The sequence below is a fragment of the Rhinoraja longicauda genome, chromosome 19 (genome assembly GCF_053455715.1).
Source record: "Rhinoraja longicauda isolate Sanriku21f chromosome 19, sRhiLon1.1, whole genome shotgun sequence".
Lineage (NCBI taxonomy): Eukaryota > Metazoa > Chordata > Chondrichthyes > Rajiformes > Arhynchobatidae > Rhinoraja > Rhinoraja longicauda.
This window is the reverse complement of record NC_135971.1, coordinates 77,948-96,197: the sequence shown is the minus strand read 5'-3', so window position 1 is coordinate 96,197 and position 18,250 is coordinate 77,948. Positions and strand designations below refer to the sequence as shown.

At 49.5% G+C, this 18,250-nt stretch overlaps 1 long non-coding RNA gene across 1 annotated transcript; it reads left to right on the top strand.

Moving 5' to 3' along the window:
- Window positions 1-12,474: 12,474 nt before the first annotated feature.
- LOC144602800 (uncharacterized) lies at window positions 12,475-17,547 on the top strand. The gene is made up of 3 exons (XR_013548510.1): window positions 12,475-12,566; window positions 16,615-16,710; window positions 17,502-17,547. It is a non-coding gene; the product is annotated as an uncharacterized LOC144602800 (long non-coding RNA).
- Window positions 17,548-18,250: the final 703 nt, after the last annotated feature.

The following is an 18,250-nucleotide window of genomic DNA, read 5'->3' as shown; positions in this document are numbered from 1 at the left end:
TGTCCCAGAACCAGATACAAGCTCAGGTATCGATGGAGGGATGATTGGAGCAGTGGGGGACAAGTTGGGGAGGGTAACTTGAGAAGAGAGGGTCTGGAGTGGAGGAGCAGAGAGTGTGGGGTGGGGGAGGAGGGGGACTGGAGTGGGGGGAGGAGAATACCCCAGGGAGATTGGAGTTGGAGCATTGCGGAGAGGGTAGAGGTGGAGAGTGAGGGGCGGAGGGTCGTGGAGAGAGGAGGAGAAAGGGCAAGTAGAAATGTGTGAAACGAGTAATTGTAGAAGAATTAAACGGGCGGTAAGCAGCCTCATAATAAAGAGACATACCTTGAGATACGAGCTGAGGAGGATTTATCTCGCCAGAGGGTGGTAAATCTGTTGAATTCATTGCCACAGAAGGCTGTGGACATTGGTATCTCCAAGACGATGGTATTTTTAAAGTGGAGATTGAGAGTTTTTGATTACGAAGATGGACAAAGGTTTCGAGGAGAAGGTGAATAGGGTTGGCGGGGAACGATATATAGTATCAGCCATGAGTAAATGGCGGAGTGGTCGATGGGCGAATTGCCTCATTCTGTTCCTCTGACATGAATTTATGAACATGAGATTGAGGATGAAGTGGAAAGTAAGTGGGGAGATTGAGGAGAATGTATTTTGAAGACAGACTGACCCATAGGGGCAGGGGCTGAATGCTGGAGTCAGAGAGAGAGAGAGAAAGTCACAGAGAGAGAGTCAGAGAGAGAGAGTCGGGGAGAGAGAGAGAGTGAGGGAGAGAGAGTCGGGGAGAGAGAGAGAGACGGAGAGAGAGAGAGAGATATTGAGGGAGAGAGAGAGTGAGGGAGAGTGAGAGAGAGTGTGAGAGAGAGTGTGAGAGAGAGTGTGAGAGAGAGTGTGTGAAAGGGAGAGTGAGGGAGAGGGAGAGTGGGAGAGAGAGAGAGAGTCGGAGCGAGAGTGTGAGAGCACTCTGTAAAAGCCTGGCTTCACAAGGGAGTGAGGCGTAGCTCGTGTTCGAGGAGGATGCAATGTTGAAGGTGAGACGTGTGACCTGTGAGAGTTAGTATTTGTTGGTGTTTGCACGGACTCTTTGTCTACAGCCGACTTCCCACCTGATGAGCTGATCATTCTGTTTTAATCTCTCACCCTCCCTCTCCCGCCTCCATTCTCTTCTTCCAGATCCACCGTCTGGCACAACTCAGGAACCCCAGGGAGCAACGAGTGGAGACTCAAGTCAAGGATTGACCAGTGACCCAGCAGGGTCTGCAAGCTCAGGTATCAGTGGTGGGGAGTAATGACCAGAGACTCTGGTCAGGGTTTGACCAGTGACCTAGTAGGGTCTGCAAGCTCAGGTATTAGTGGTGGGGACCATGAAGCACAGGAACAGGCCCATTGTCCCACAATATCCATGCTGTTAAACATATCTCCCCTGCCTGCACGTAATCCATATCCCTCCATTCATTGCATGTCCACTTGTCTAAACAAAAGACTCCTTGATAACCACGACCTCTGATACTCAATGCCCTGACTGATGAAGGCAATCATACCATATGCCTTTTGATCATTGCCACTTCCAGGTTGTTATGGACTTGGACACCAAACCCCCTCTGCACATCAATGGTCTCGAGGGTCTCGCTATTTACTCCATAATCTCTCCTGCAATATGTCCTTCCAAAGTGCAACACCTCACACTTACTTTGCCGTTTCTCTGCCCATTTCTACATCTACATCTACATCCCACAAATCTACATCCTGCTGAATACTTTAACAACCTTCCTCACCATCCGCACCTTCACCAATTTTATCATCTCCACACAGTTACAAAAGACACAAAGTGCTGGACTAACTCAGCAGGTCAAGCAGCATCTCTGGAGAACATGGACATTTCCCAGTGAAACTCCCACGTCAGATTTGGACTTGCATAACAACAGCGGCCCCCATTTCAGTCTCCCTAGTTCCTGCCTAATAATGCTGTAATGGACCCTGTACCAATTTAATACTTCCCCCAAGGTCCAGACAGACCTATTCACAACTCTTTTAAAACTATGGAGCTGTAATCTTTGTTGCCAAAATGCTCTCTCACTGAAACACCAGGAGAGGCTCATTTCCTGTCTCATAAAAGGGAAGGTTCTTCCCCTTGGTCGTTACATGGTTGCATGTTGGGAAGTCAAACTGGACAGGACAGACAGAGTGAATGATAGAGTTCACTGAAAGTGGAGTCACGAGTAGATAGGGTGGTAAAGAAGGCTTTAGGTTATGATGGGAATTGGTAGGGTGAATGCACAGCACCTTTTATCCAGAGTTGGGGAAGCAAGAACCACAGGACATACATTTAAGATAAGAGTGGAAAGATTTAATAGGAGCATGATGGGCAACCATTTCATGTCGTGTGGTGGATGTATGGAACAAACTGCCGGAGAAGATAGTTGAGGCAGATACAATAACAAAATGTAAAAGTCACTTGGTCATGTGCGTGGATAACAACGTTTTACTGGAATATGGGCAACATGTGGACAAATGGGACTAACAGATAAGTCAGCATGGACGAGGTGGGCCGATGGACCTGTTTCTGTGCTCTATGGTCAATCCCTGAAATTCACCCTGACTCTAAAGGGGAGTGGGAGGGGGCACGTGGAGTGAAGAACGTTTTTGATGGAGAGTGGGTGACGGGATATCAGATGATGCTGATATCTCCACATTGGCACTCCTTGAATTGCTGTACACATCTCGAAGTTTGATGCCATGTTGCGGTGTTGCCGCACTACCGTCTCTCTGTTCCTTCATTCCAGATCCCAAGATCTCCACAGTGGAACAGACCCAGGGATCATCAACTGGAGAATCTACCCAGGAACCGTCTTCCGTTCCAGTGGGAGACACGTCCTCAGGTACCAAGCCCCCTCATACGTTATTGCCTGTCCTTGCGGCCAGCTTTTGGAGAGGACAGAAGTTTGTTCTGCAGTTACAACAATTCCCCTTGGATTTGGACCTCAAGACTGTGCCTTCTTATTACCGTATCTACTTGTGTTGCCACTTTCATGTTTTTACGGATTTGGACCTCAAGAACTACATCAATATTCTTCTTGCGATTAACTGTATAATTTCCCCTTATATTCAAGCCCCCAAAGTGCACCTTTTATGTCACAAACAATAAATGTCCTAGCACACGTTCCTGCAGAACACGTACACGTCAGAGGTGGAGTTACCCAAAAACAGCTGCTCCCAGTTTACTCTCACTCGCTCCTGCCCAATAATGCTGTAATGTGCCTTACCCACATTTAATACCTTCCCCCAAGGGCCAGACCCATTGTTATTCATAACTCTCCAAAAACCTATGGAACATAGACAAAAAATGTTTGAGTAACAGCAGATTAGACAGCTTCTCTGGAGAAAATAATAGGTGACGTATCGGGTCGAGACCCTTCGTCAAACTGAGAGTCGGGTGAGCGGGGAACTAGAGATATGAAAATATACAAAGAACAAGTGAATAAAAGGTATGGTAAGATGCAATCAAAGCCATCGACGTGTATCAAGCAACAATGGAGCCCACAATGGTCCCTTGTTGTCTGTGGAGAAGGTGATAATAAGTGGATCCCAACAGTGAAACTAAGCAGCACGACAGTGAAACTAGTAATGTGACGAGGGTGAGGGAGGGACAGACAGAGAGGGAACACAAGTGTGACTTGAAGTTAGATGAATCATTATTCCTAGAACAGCGGGTGCAGTAGATGAGGTTGGAGGAGGTGCAAGTGAATCTCTGCATCACCTGAAAGGGCTGTCGTGGACGCTGAGCAGTCGAGGGAAGAGTTATAGAGATAATTTATGTTCCCAAAATAGGAACGTTTTCCAAAATGCTCTGAAACATCTGGCCAGGCTTGTGCCCTGGATCAGTAAATGGCAGGGCCCTGGGAAATGCCATAGAGCAGCAAGATTTAGGAGTTAGAAACATAGAAACATAGAAAATAGGTGCAGGAGGGGGCCATTCGGCCATTCGAGCTAGCACCGTCATTCATTGTGATCATGGCTGATCATCCACAATCAGTAATCCATGCCTGCCTTCTCCCCATATACCTGGATTCCACAACCCTTAGAGCTCTATCTAACTCTCTCTTAAATCCATCCAGTGATTTGATTATGCAGGAAATGGTTTTGGGTAGACTGATGGGACTGAAGGCTGATAAATCCCCAGGGCCTGATGGTCTGCATCCCAGGGTACTTAAGGAGGTGGCTCTAGAAATAGTGGAAGCATTGGAGATCATTTTTCAATGTTCTATAGATTCAGGATCAGTTCCTGTGGATTGGATGATTGCAAATGTTATCCCACTTTTTAAGAAAGGAGGGAGAGAGAAAACGGGTAATTATAGACCAGTTTGTGTGACATCAGTGGTGGGGAAGATGCTGGAGTCAATTATAAAAGACGAAATTGCTGAGCATTTGGATAGCAGTAACAGGATCGTTCCGAGTCAGCATGGATTTACGAAGGGGAAATCATGCTTGACAAATCTACTGGAATTTTTTGAGGATGTAACTAGGAAAATTGACAGGGGAGAGTCAGTGGATGTGGTGTACCTCGACTTTCAGAAAGCCTTCGACAAGGTCCCACATAGGAGATTAGTGGGCAAAATTAGGGCACATGGTATTGGGGGTAGGGTACTGACATGGATAGAAAATTGGTTGACAGACAGAATGCAAAGAGTGGGGATAAATGGGTCCCTTTCGGAATGGCAGGCAGTGACCAGTGGGGTACCGCAAGGTTCGGTGCTGGGACCCCAGCTATTTACGATATACATTAATGACTTAGACGAAGGGTTTAAAAGTACCATTAGCAAATTTGCAGATGATACTAAGCTGGGGGGTAGTGTGAATTGTGAGGAAGATGCAATAAGGCTGCAGGGTGACTTGGACAGGTTGTGTGAGTGAGCGGATACAAGGCAGATGCAGTTTAATGTAGATAAGTGTGAGGTTATTCACTTTGGAAGTAAGAATAGAAAGGCAGATTATTATCTGAATGGTGTCAAGTTAGGAGGAGGGGGAGTTCAACGAGATCTGGGTGTCCTAGTGCATCAGTCAATGAAAGGAAGCATGCAGGTACAGCAGGCAGTGAAGAAAGCCAATGGAATGTTGGCCTTCATAACAAGAGGAGTTGAGTATAGGAGCAAAGAGGTCCTTCTACAGTTGTACCGGGCCCTGGTGAGACCGCACCTGGAGTACTGTGTGCAGTTTTGGTCTCCAAATTTGAGGAAGGATATTCTTGCTATGGAGGGCGTGCAGCGTAGGTTCACTAGGTTAATTCCCGGAATGGCGGCACTGTCGTATGTTGAAAGGCTGGAGCGATTGGGCTTGTATACACTGGAATTTAGAAGAATGAGGGGGGATCTTATTGAAACATATAAGATAATTAGGGGATTGGACACATTAGAGGCAGGAAACATGTTCCCAATGTTGGGGGAGTCCAGAACAAGGGGCCACAGTTTAAGAATAAGGGATAGGCCATTTAGAACGGAGATGAGGAAGAACTTTTTCAGTCAGAGAGTGGTGAAGGTGTGGAATTCTCTGCCTGAGAAGGCAGTGGAGGCCAGTTCGTTGGATGCTTTCCAGAGAGAGCTGGATAGAGCTCTTAAGGATAGCGGAGTGAGGGGGTATGGGGAAAAGGCAGGAACGGGGTACTGATTGAGAGTGATCAGCCATGATCGCATTGAATGGCGGTGCTGGCTTGAAGGGCTGAATGGCCTACTCCTGCACCTATTGTCTATTGTCTATTGCCCTCTGTGGCAGGGAATTCCACAAGTTCACTGGGTGAAAAAGTTCCTTATCACCTCAGTTTTAAATGGCCTCCCCTTTATTCTAAGACTGTGGCCCCTGGTCCTTGTTCACGAGCACAGTTCCCTGAGGGTGACATTACAGATCGACAGGGTGGCAAAGGTGGCTTTTGGTACATTGGCCTTCATCAGTAAAGGTACTGGATACATAAATTGGGATGTCGTGTTACCATTGTGAGGTAACGTGATGTCATTGGTAAGTTGTGATGTCATGTTGGTGAGGTCACGTGTGGAGTGTGTGATCAGTTTTGGTCATCCTATTATAGGAAAGATGTTCTTAAGCTGGAAAGAGTGCAGAGATGATTTACGGGGATGTTGCAAGGAACAGCGGGCTGAGCTATAAGGAGAGGTTGGACTGGTTAGGAATTCATTCCTTGGATGACAAGAGGCTGAGGGATGATCTCATATGGGGTGTAAACGTCAGGGTAAATGCATAACATCTTTTATCTCGGGTCGGGGAAGCAAGACCCAGAGGACATTGCCCCCACCCTGTCACTAGACCCACTCCCCCCTGTGACCAAGCTCAGAAGTTCTAGGAGCAGAAGTAGGCTGTTTGGCCCATCAAGTCTATTCTACCATTCAATCTATCTATCCCTCTCGACCCCATTCTCCTGCCTTCTCCTCATGACCCCTGACACCCATACTGATCACGAATCTATCAATCTCCAGCTAACAAATATCCATTGACACGGTCCCCACAGCGATCTGTGGTAATGAAGTCCACAGATTCACCACCATCTGGCTAAAGAAATGCCTCCTCATCTGCTTTTGTTCGGAGGCTATGGCCTCTGGTCCCAGATTCTCCCACTTGTGGAATCATCCTCTGCATTCACACAATCCAGTCCTTTCACTATTTGGCAAGTTTCAATGAGGTCCCCTGTAATCCTTCTAAACTCCAGCGAGTGCAGGCCCAGTGAAGACAAACACTAATCATATGTTATCAAGGGGACGTGATCTGTTGCTTCTCTCCCCCACCTCCAATCAGGATCGAGTCCTACCTTACCCCCTCTGCTGGGGGAACATCCCCCCCTACCCAACCTCCCACCCCGGGACCCAGCTGCCCCCCCCTGGAATCAGTCATCCCCTCACCACACCTCCCTTCCCTGGGTACGATGGGAAGAAGGGGAAAAGAGAAGGGAGCGAACGGGGAAAGAGGCTGGTGGGCAAGGGGAGGGAGGGAGGGGTGAGAAGGCATGGGGAAGGGCCATGAAATCAGAGGGATAATAATGGACAGAGTGCATTGAGTAATGGATGGAATGAAGGAGTGGAGGGAGAGGGGTTGCAGGAGAGGGATGGATAATCGTTGGGGTCACCAGAGACTGGTGTTGGCCACGCACTTCGGACACCTTCCATCCCACAGAGCTGCTGGATTATTTCCCCACTGCACCCACTGTCTGTCCACACTTTATTACAGATCCAGCCTCCGTACCAACTGAGGAACCCCAGGAAACAACAACCGAACCCCGGGAGGATTTGTCCACTGTCCCAGAACCAGATACAAGCTCAGGTATCGATGGATGGATCATTGGACAGTGGGGGACAAGTTGGGGAGGGTAACATGAGAAGAAAGGGTCTGGAGTGGAGGAGCAGAGAGTGTGGGGTGGGGGAGGATGGGGACTGGAGTGGGGGGAGGAGAATAACCCAGGGAGAGTGGAGTTGGAGCATTGCGGAGAGGGTAGAGATGGAGAGTGAGTGGCGGAGGGTCGTGGAGAGCGGAGGAGAAAGGGCAAGTAGAAATGTGTGAAACGAGTAAGTGTAGAAGAATTGGAAAGGCAGAAGTGAAAATCGGAAGTGTCGGTATTACAGTATAGCAAAGGGGATTACAGAGACATGAGGCGGGAGCTGGCCAAAATTGATTGGAAGGAGGCCCTAGCAGGGAAGACGGTAGAACAGCAATGGCAGGTATTCCTGGGAATAATGCAGAGGTTGCAGGATCAATTTATTCCAAAGAGGTGGAAAGACTCTAAGGGGAGTAAGAGACACCTGTGGCTGACGAGGGAAGTCAGGGACAGCATAAAAATTAAGGAGAGGAAGTATAACATAGCAAAGAAGAGTGGGAAGACAGAGGATTGGGACTCTTTCAAAGAGCAACAAAAGTTAACTAAAAAGGAAATACGGGGAGAAAAGATGAGGTACGAGGGTAAACTAGCCAATAATATAAAGGAGGATAGCAAAAGTTTTTTTAGGTACGTGAAGAGGAAAAAAATAGTCAAGGCAAATGTGGGTCCCTTGAAGACAGAAACAGGGGAATTTATTATGGGGAACAAAGAAATGGCAGACGAGTTAAACCATTACTTTGGATCTGTCTTCACTGAGGAAGATACACACAATCTCCCAAATGTTCTAGGGGCCGGAGAACCTAGGGTGATGGAGGAACTGAAGGAAATCCACATTAGGCAGGAAATGGTTTTGGGTAGACTGATGGGACTGAAGGCTGATAAATCCCCAGGGCCTGATGGTCTGCATCCCAGAGTACTTGAGGAGGTGGCTCTAGAAATAGTGGAAGCATAGGAGATCATTTTTCAATGTTCTATAGATTCAGGATCAGTTCCTGTGGATTGGAGGATAGCAAATGTTATCCCACTTTTTAAGAAAGGAGGGAGAGAGAAAACGGGTAATTATAGACCAGTTAGTCTGACATCAGTGGTGGGGAAGATGCTGGAGTCAATTATAAAAGACGAAATTGCTGAGCATTTGGATAGCAGTAACGGGATCATTCCGAGTCAGCATGGATTTACGAAGGGGAAATCATGCTTGACAAATCTACTGGAATTTTTGAGGATGTAACTAGGAAAATTGACAAGGGAGAGTCGGTGGATGTGGTGTACCTCGACTTTCAGAAAGCCTTCGACAAGGTCCCACATAGGAGATTAGTGGGCAAAATTAGGGCACATGGTATTGGGGGTAGGGTACTGACATGGATAGAAAATTGGTTAACAGACAGAAAGCAAAGAGTGGGGATAAATGGGTCCCTTTCGGAATGGCAGGCAGTGACCAGTGGGGTACCGCAAGGTTCGGTGCTGGGACCCCAGCTATTTACTATATACATTAATGACTTAGACGAAGGGATTAAAAGTACCATTAGCAAATTTGCAGATGATACTAAGCTGGGGGGTAGTGTGAATTGTGAGGAAGATGCAATAAGGCTGCAGGGTGACTTGGACAGGTTGTGTGAGTGGGCGGATACATGGCAGATGCAGTTTAATGTAGATATGTGTGAGGTTATTCACTTTGGAAGTAAGAATAGAAAGGCAGATTATTATCTGAATGGTGTCAAGTTAGGAGGAGGGTGAGTTCAACGTGATCTGGGTGTCCTAGTGCATCAGTCAATGAAAGGAAGCATGCAGGTTCATCAGGCAGTGAAGAAAGCCAATGGAATGTTGGCCTTCGTAACAAGAGGAGTTGAGTATAGGAGCAAAGAGGTCCTTCTACAGTTGTACCGGGCCCTGGTGAGACTGCACCTGGAGTACTGTGTGCAGTTTTGGTCTCCAAATTTGAGGAAGGATATTCTTGCTATGGAGGGCGTGCAGCGTAGGTTCACTAGGTTAATTCCCGGAATGGCGGGAATGTCGTATGTTGAAAGGCTGGAGCGATTGGGCTTGTATACACTGGAATTTAGAAGGATGAGGGGGGATCTTATTGAAACATATAAGATAATTAGGGGATTGGACACATTAGAGGCAGGAAACATGTTCCCAATGTTGGGGGAGTCCAGAACAAGGGGCCACAGTTTAAGGATAAGGGGTAGGCCATTTAGAACGGAGATGAGGTGAAGGTGTGGAATTCTCTGCCTCAGAAGGCAGTGGAGGCCAGTTCGTTGGATGCTTTCAAGAGAGAGCTGGATAGAGCTCTTAAGGATAGCGGAGTGAGGGGGCATGGGGAGAAGGCATGAACGGGGTACTGATTGAGAGTGATCAGCCATGATCGCATTGAATGGCGGTGCTGGCTCGAAGGGCTGAATGGCCTACTCCTGCACCTATTGTCTATTGTCTATAATTAAACGGGTGGTAAGGAGAGAATGGGTGATTGGAGATCGGGCCTGTACTTGGTGGAGTTTAGAAAGATGAGGGGGAGATCACATCAAAACTTACCCTATAATGAGAGGCCTAGATAGAGTGGATGTGGAGAAGATGTTTCCAGTATTGAAAGAGTATAGGGCCAATGGACACAGCCTCAGAATAAAGAGACATACCTTGAGATACGAGCTGAGGAGGAGGATTTACCTAGCCAGAGGGTGGTGAATCTGTTGAATTCATTGCCACAGAAGGCTGTGGACATTGGTATCTCCAAGGCGATGGTATTTTTAAAGTGGAGATTGACAGTTTTTGATTACGAAGATGGACAAAGGTTTCGAGGAGAAGGAGAATAGTGTTGGCAGGGAACGATATACAGTATCAGCCATGAATAAATGGCGGAGTGGTCGATGGGCCGAATTGCCTCATTCTGTTCATCTGACATGAATTTATGAACATGAGATTGAGGATGAAGTGGAAAGTAAGTGGAGACCTTGAGGAGAATGTATTTTGAAGACAGGCTGATCCATAGTGGCAGGGGCTGAATGCTGGAGTCAGAGAGAGAATCACAGTGAGAGAGAGAAAGTCACAGAGAGAGAGTCAGAGAGAGAGAGTCGGGAGAGAGAGAATCAGGGAGAGAGAGAGTCGGGCAGAGATAGAGAGTCAGGGAGAGGGACAGAGAGTCAGGGAGAGAGCGGGAGTGAGGGAGGGAGAGAGAGTCAGGGAGGGAGAGAGACAGAGAGTCGGGGAGAGAGTCGGCGAGGGAGAGAATAAGTGAGAGAGAGAGAGAGATTCGGGGGAGAGAGAGAGTCGGGGGGAGAGAGAGAGTCGGAGAGAGAGAGTCGGCGAGAGAGAGAGAGAGTCGGGGGAGAGAGAGAGTCGGCGAGATAGAGTCTGGGAGAGAGTGTAAGAGCACTCTGCAAAGGGAGTGAGGCGTAGCTCGTGTTCGAGGAGGATGCAATGTTGAAGGTGAGACGTGTGACCTGTGAGAGTTAGTATTTGTTGGTGTTCGCACGGACTCTTTGTCTACAGCCGACTTCCCACCTGATGAGCTGATCATTCTGTTTTAATCTCTCACCCTCCCTCCCGCCTCCATTCTCTTCTTCCAGATCCACCGTCGGACACAACTCAGGAACCACAGGGAGCAACGAGTGGAGACTCAAGTCAAGGATTGACCAGTGACCCAGCAGGGTCTGCAAGCTCAGGTATTAGTGGTGGGGACCATGAAGCACAGGAACAGTCCCATTGTCCCACAATATCCGTGCTGTTAAACATATCTCCCCTGCCTGCATGTAATCCATACCCCTCCATTCATTGCATGTCCACTTGCCTAAACAAAAGGCTCCTTGATAGCCACTACCTCTGATACTCAATGCCCTGACCGATGAAGGCAAGCATACCATATGCATTTTGATCATTGCCACTTTCAGGTTGTTATGGACTTGGACACCAAACCCCCTCTGCACATCAATGGTCTCAAGGGTCTCGCTATTTACTCCATAATCTCTCCTGCAATATGTCCTTCCAAAGGGCAACACCTCACACTTACTTGGATTAAATTCCATCTGCAGTTTCTCTGCCCATTTCCACATCTACATCCCACAAATCTACATCCCGCTGAATACTTTGACAACCTTCCTCACCATCCGCTCCTTCACCAATTTTATCATCTCCACACAGTTACAAAAGACACAAAGTGCTGGACTAACTCAGCAGGTCAAGCAGCATCTCCGGAGAACATTGACATTTCCCAGTGAAACTCCCACGTCAGATTTGGACTTGCATAACAACAGCGGCCCCATTTCAGTCTCCCAAGTTCCTGCCTAATAATGCTGTAATGGACCCTGTACCAATTTAATACTTCCCCCAAGGTCCAGACAGACCTATTCATAACTCTCTTAAAACTATGGAGCTGTGATCTTTGTTGCCAAAATGCTCTCTCACTGAAACACCAGGAGAGGCTCATTTCCTGGCTCATAAAAGGGAAGGTTCTTCCCCTTGGTCGTTACATGGTTGCATGTTGGGAAGTCAAACTGGACAGGACCGACAGAGTGAATGATAGAGTTCCCTGAAAGTGGAGTCACGTGTAGATAGGGTGGTAAAGAAGGCTTTAGGTTATGATGGGAATTGGTAGGGTGAATGCACAGCACCTTTTATCCAGAGTTGGGGAAGCAAGAACCACAGGACATACATTTAAGATAAGAGCGGAAAGATTTAATAGGAGCATGATGGGCAACCATTTCATGTCGTGTGGTGGATGTATGGAACAAACTGCCGGAGAAGATAGTTGAGGCAGATACAATAACAAAATGTAAAAGTCACTTGGACATGTGCGTGGATAACAACGTTTTACTGGAATATGGGTAACATGTGGACAAATGGGACTAACAGATAAGTCGGCATGAACGAGGTGGGCCGATGGACCTGTTTCTGTGCTCTATGGTCAATCCCTGAAATTCACCCTAACTCTAAAGGGGAGTGGGAGGGGGCACGTGGAGTGAAGAACGTTTTTGATGGAGAGTCGGTGACGGGATATCAGATGATGCTGATATCTCCACATTGGCACTCCTTGAATTGCTGTACACATCTCGAAGTTTGATGCCATGTTGCGGTGTTGCCGCACTACCGTCTCTCTGTTCCTTCATTCCAGATCCCAAGATCTCCACAGTGGAACAGACCCAGGGATCATCAACTGGAGAATCTACCCAGGAACCATCTTCCGTTCCAGTGGGAGACACGTCCTCAGGTACCAAGCCCCCTCATACGTTATTGCCTGTCCTTGCAGCCAGCTTTTGGAGAGGACAGTAGTTTGTTCTGCAGTTACAACAATTCCCCTTGGATTGAGGTTGGTTGAGGGAACCACTCCAGAAATACTGCCTCACCCGCTAAGTTACTCCAACACTTTGTGCCTTTTTTTGTGAACCAGCATCTGCAGTTCTTTATGTCTCCACATGGGGTTTAATTTAGATATACAGTGTGGAAACAAGCCCTTTGGCTCTCCGAGCCCACGGTGACCAGTAAACACTAGCACTATCCAACACACTAGGGACAATTTACAATGTTTGCTGAAGCCAAATTAACCAACAAACCTATAAGTATTTGGAAAGTGGGAGGTAACCGGAGCAGCTGGAGAAAGCACACTGGCTCACTGGGAGAACTTACCAACTCCATGCAGACAGCACCTGCAGTCAGGATGGAAGCCAGGGCTCTGGTGCTGTAAGGCAGCAATAACCGGGGTGGGAAAGGTCCTTGATTATGTTGGCTGTTTTCCCGAGGCAGTGTGAAGTGCAGATGGAGCCAATGGTGGGGAATCAGGTCTGTGTAACAGACTTGGCAACATCCACAACTCTGCAATTTCTTGCTGTCTTGGGCAGAGCTGCTCCCAAACCAAGCTGTGATGCAACAATGTTGTGAGATGGTGTGTAGTTGGATTACAGAAGACATTTGTAAGGCGCTGTGATGACTCGGGGACAAGAGGGGTCAGTGTTTAGGCCTCAGCTAGTCATTATGAGTCAAATAACTTGGCTGTGACGAATAATTGTCAGTGTTCCCTGAGGACAGAGATAAATCCAGATATTCCCCCACTGACCCACAGTGTCCCTCACTGTCCATAGTCAGTGTTCCCTGGGGACTGAGATAAATCCAGATATTCCCCCACTGACCCACAGTGTCCCTCACTGTCCACAGTCAGTATTCCCTGGGGACTGAGATACACCCGGATATCTCCCACTAACACCAGTGTCCCACACTGTCCACAGTCAGTGTTCCCTGGGGACTGAGATACACCCGGATATCTCCCACTAACACCAGTGTCCCTCACTGTCCACAGTCAGTGTTCCCTGGGGACTGAGATACACCCGGATATCTCCCACTAACACCAGTGTCCCACACTGTCCACAGTCAGTGTTCCCTGGGGACTGAGATACACCCGGATATCTCCCACTAACACCAGTGTCCCACACTGTCCACAGTCAGTGTTCCATGGGGACTGAGATACACCCGGATATCTCCCACTAACACCAGTGTCCCACACTGTCCACAGTCAGTGTTCCCTGGGTGGGGGAGTGAAAGGATAATTGGAATGTCCCAGAGAGGGGGAAGGAGTGGCCTGAAGAGAGGATGTGTAGATAGAGGTGGACTAGGAGAACGTGCACAGTTCTACTGCCGGACACCCAGCCCACCTTTCAGTGACAGGAATCATTGAAGGAAACGGTGTTCCCCTTGGTCAGTTCCCAATATTCATCGTGACTCGGACTGAGGAGAGTGAGGTGGTTGATGGAGGTTTGGATGGGAAAGGCAGTGAAAGAGGATAGATGATGTTTTCTCCACACACCGCTCCTCAAAGACAACATCAAAGCAAATGTGAAGGCATACAATATGGCAACGATTGGCAGGGAGCAAGAGGTTTGGAAAGCTTTTAGGAACCACCGTTTAAGAAGGGATCGAGGCAATAGAAAGGACATTTTAGCCTGACTTCAGTGATCTCTAAGGTTTTAGAGTCCATTATTATTAAGGATTAGCTTTCAGGGCACTCGGCCGCATGTCACAAAATAGACCAAAGTCAACATCGTTTTGTTCAGGGGTGATCTTGCCCGACAAATCTGTTGGAATTCTTTGAGGCATCAACAAACAGGACAGATAAAGGCCAGTCAGAGGATGTTGTTAACTTGGATTTTGAGAAGGTCTCTGATAAGGTGCTGCAAGTGAGGATGCACAACTAGACAAGAGCCTGTGGTATTAGAGGCAAGGTACTAACATGGAATAACGTTGGGCAGACTGTCAGAAGGCAAAGAGTGTGAATAAAGGATGCGTTTTCTGGTTAGCTGCCGGTGACGAGTGGTGTTCCACAGGGGCCAGTGTTGAGTCCACTACTTTCCATGTTACACGTTAAAGACCGGTGTGATGGAATTGATGCATTGTGGCCAAGTTTGCGGATAATATGAAGATAGGTGTCGGGGCAGGTAGTATTGTGGATGCAGGGACTTTGCAGAAGGACTTGGGCAAGTTGGCAGATTGGGGAAAGAAGTGTCAGGTGGAATACAGCGCAGCAAAGTGTACGGTCATGCACTTTGGTAGAAGGAATAAACATTTAGACTATTTTCTAATTTGTGAGAGGATCAATAACAGTATAACAGTATAACAGAGCTTTATTTGTCGTTCGGTACCGAAGTACCGAACGAAACTACATAGCAGTCATAGAAAAAAAAAAGAACACAAGACACATAGCCCCAACACAAACGTCCATCACAGTGACTCCAAACACCCCCTCACTGTGATGGAGGCAACAAAACTTCCCCTCTCTTCCCCACGCCCACGGACAGACAGCTCGTCCCCGCCCGACCCGCACAGTCCCCGCACCGGGCGCTGAAACGTCTCGCGGCCGAACCGGGCGATGAAAGGCCCGCGACCAAGCCTTGCGCAGCTAAGTCCCGCAACCGAGCCGCACCAGCGGTGAAAAGTCCCGCAGTCGAGCCGCACCGGGCGGTGTTAAGCCCCGCAGCCAAGTTGCACCGGGCGGTGTTAAGCCCCGCAGCCGAGCCGCACCGGGCGGTGTTAAGCCCCGCAGCCGAGCTGCACCGGGCGGTGTACGTCCAGCAGCCAAGCCGCACCGGGATGTAAAGTCCAGCGGCCGAGCTGAATTGGGTGTTGGGAATGCTGGTGCAGGATTCCCGAAAGATTAACTTGCAGGTTCATTCGCGAGTAAGGAACACAAATGCAAGGTTAGCATTATTTTTCACACTAGAAGATAAAACAAATGATGTAATGCTGAGGCTTTATAAGGTGCTGGTTAGACCAGCAGAATATTGTGAGATCTTTTTGGCCTCATATCTGTAGAAGGATCTGCTGACATTGGAGAGGGTCCAGATATTTATATCAATGATCCGGTGGGTGAATGGGGATGAGGAGTGTTTGACGGGCAGGGCCTGTGGTCACTGGAGATTAGAAGGTCAAGGGGGGGTGGATCCCATTGAATCCCACTGAATAATGAAAGGCCCAGACAGTGTGGATGCGGAGAAGATGTTTCCAATGGAGGGAGAGTCAAGGAGCAGATGGCACATCCTGAGAATACAAGAATGTATCTCTAAGATCGATTGAGGAAGAATTTCTTTAGCCACAGGATGGTGAATCTGTAGAATTCATTGCCACAGATGGTGGTGGAGGCTGTCATTTGGGTATTTTTAAAGCAGAGATTGATAGGCTCGATTAATAAAGATATTAAAGGTTCCAGGGAGAATGCAGGGGGATGGTGATGAGAGGGGAGATGCCATGATGGTGGATCAAGCCCGATGGGCCAAATGGCCTCATTCTGCTCCAATGTCTTATGGTCTTCTGTTTGTTTGGGGTTGGACTTTCCTCCTTTAGACATTGGTGATGTTTCTGGTCCTGGAGACATCTCCTGTCTCTCCAGCCTTTCCCATTTCCCCGCGCTCCACAATTCTCTACCTGATCCGGAGTTGGACACCAGTCGGGCACCCAAGGGAGCTACGAATGGAGACCCTGGTCCCGGTTTGACCAACACCCCAGCAGGGTCTGTAGGTTCAGGAATCAGCGCTGGGATCACTGATGGGAACGCCGCTCCTTGTGGTCAGTCCTGAGGCTGGTCCACACACGGACTGCGGGAGAGTGAGCGGTTAAGGAGGGAGAGTCGCTGGAGGAGACGGTGTTGTTTGGGTCAGCGAGCGGTCGAGGTTTCTCTGGAGCTTGAAGTCCTCCATTCCCCAATTTCCTATCACATGCAGGCAATGTATTTTGGTGATTCCACTCTCACTTTCCCGTCTCTTCACTTGTTCCAGGGCCCCAGAATGCCGGAGGTGAGGAACACAAAGAGTCAACAACCGGAGAGCCCAGCGCGACACCGTCCGCTGCCCCAGAGGGAGAGACGTGTTCAGGTATCAGGTCTTGTGTGTGGTGTAGTCGTCAGTCAGAGTCAGTGCCCAGTGTCTCCCCGTGTGGTCGTCAGTCAGTCAGTGCCCAGTGCCACCCCGTGTAGTCGTCAGTCAGTGCCCAGTGCCACCTCGTGTGGTCGTCAGTCAGTGCCCAGTGTCACCCCGTGTGGTCATCAGTCAGTGCCCAGTGCCACCCCGTGTGGTCGTCAGTCAGTGCCCAGTGTCACCCCGTGTGGTCGTCAGTCAGTGCCCAGTGCCACCTCGTGTGGTCGTCAGTCAGTGCCCAGTGTCACCCCGTGTGGTCGTCAGTCAGTGCCCAGTGCCACCCCGTGTGGTCGTCAGTCAGTGCCCAGTGCCACCCCGTGTGGTCGTCAGTCAGTGCCCAGTGTCTCCCCGTGTGGTCGTCAGTCAGTGCCCAGTGTCTCCCCGTGTGGTCGTCAGTCAGTGCCCAGTGTCTCCCCGTGTGGTCGTCAGTCAGTGCCCAGTGCCACCCCGTGTGGTCGTCAGTCAGTGCCCAGTGCCACCCCGTGTGGTCGTCAGTCAGTCAGTGCCCAGTGTCTCCCCGTGTGGTCGTCAGTCAGTGCCCAGTGTCTCCCCGTGTGGTCGTCAGTCTGAGTCGGTGCCCAGTCAGTACCGTGGGCCGTGTCTGCTCCGACTGAGAACCGCTGCCCTTGGGTTGGTCCGGGTTCCTGCCCTTGTCTCCACCACCACTACCATCGCTCTGCCACAGACTGGGTCCCGTGGGCCGTGTCTGCTCACACAGCCGAGTGACAGACGCTCTCTCCCACTTCCAGCCCCCTGGCTGCTGACGGAGGATGAGTGCGAGAGGTTGATCAGCGAGGCACAAGTGCTGTTCGTGGGGGACCAGGACCTGGGATCGCCCGAGGACAGAGAGGCCCATCTCCAGCAGGTGAGAGTTGACCCGTCGTTACCCCCAGGCTCACGGTGACCCTCATCCTCCCTCCTCACGGACCAGTGACCGCCCGTCTCTCCGGTCCACAGTCACTCTCCCCATCCACAGTCAGTCTGTCTCGTCCACAGTCACTGTCCACATCCCCAGTCAGTCTCCCCATCCACGGCCAGTCTGCCCAGTCCACAGTCAGTCTCTGCCCCGTCCCTGGGCAGTCCACCCTCCTCCCCCATACCCGGACAGTCACTCCCATGTCAACCTCCCCCCACCGACCCCAGTCAAACTCCCCCCGACCCCAGGGTGGGTGGGTGATTGGGTGGGTGGATGGGTGGGTGGGTGGGTGGGGTGGGGTGGGTGGGTGGGTGTGTGGGTGGGTGGCTGTATGCGTGCACGCTTTGTATGGGTGTGTGTGTGTGGGGGGGGGGGGGATTATGGAGATTCCCCTGGGTAGTGGGTTCCCCTGTTGTGTGGACAAGGGAGATTTCCATCGTGTGCGAGGAAGGCGTTTCCAGTGGTTGGGGAGAGGGGACGTAACTTCCATTCCTGTGGTTGGGGCAGGGGGAGGCAGGAACTTAACAACGTTTATGAGAGAGGTGATTTGGAAGGAATGTGTTTGCCTGGTGTTCGGGGATG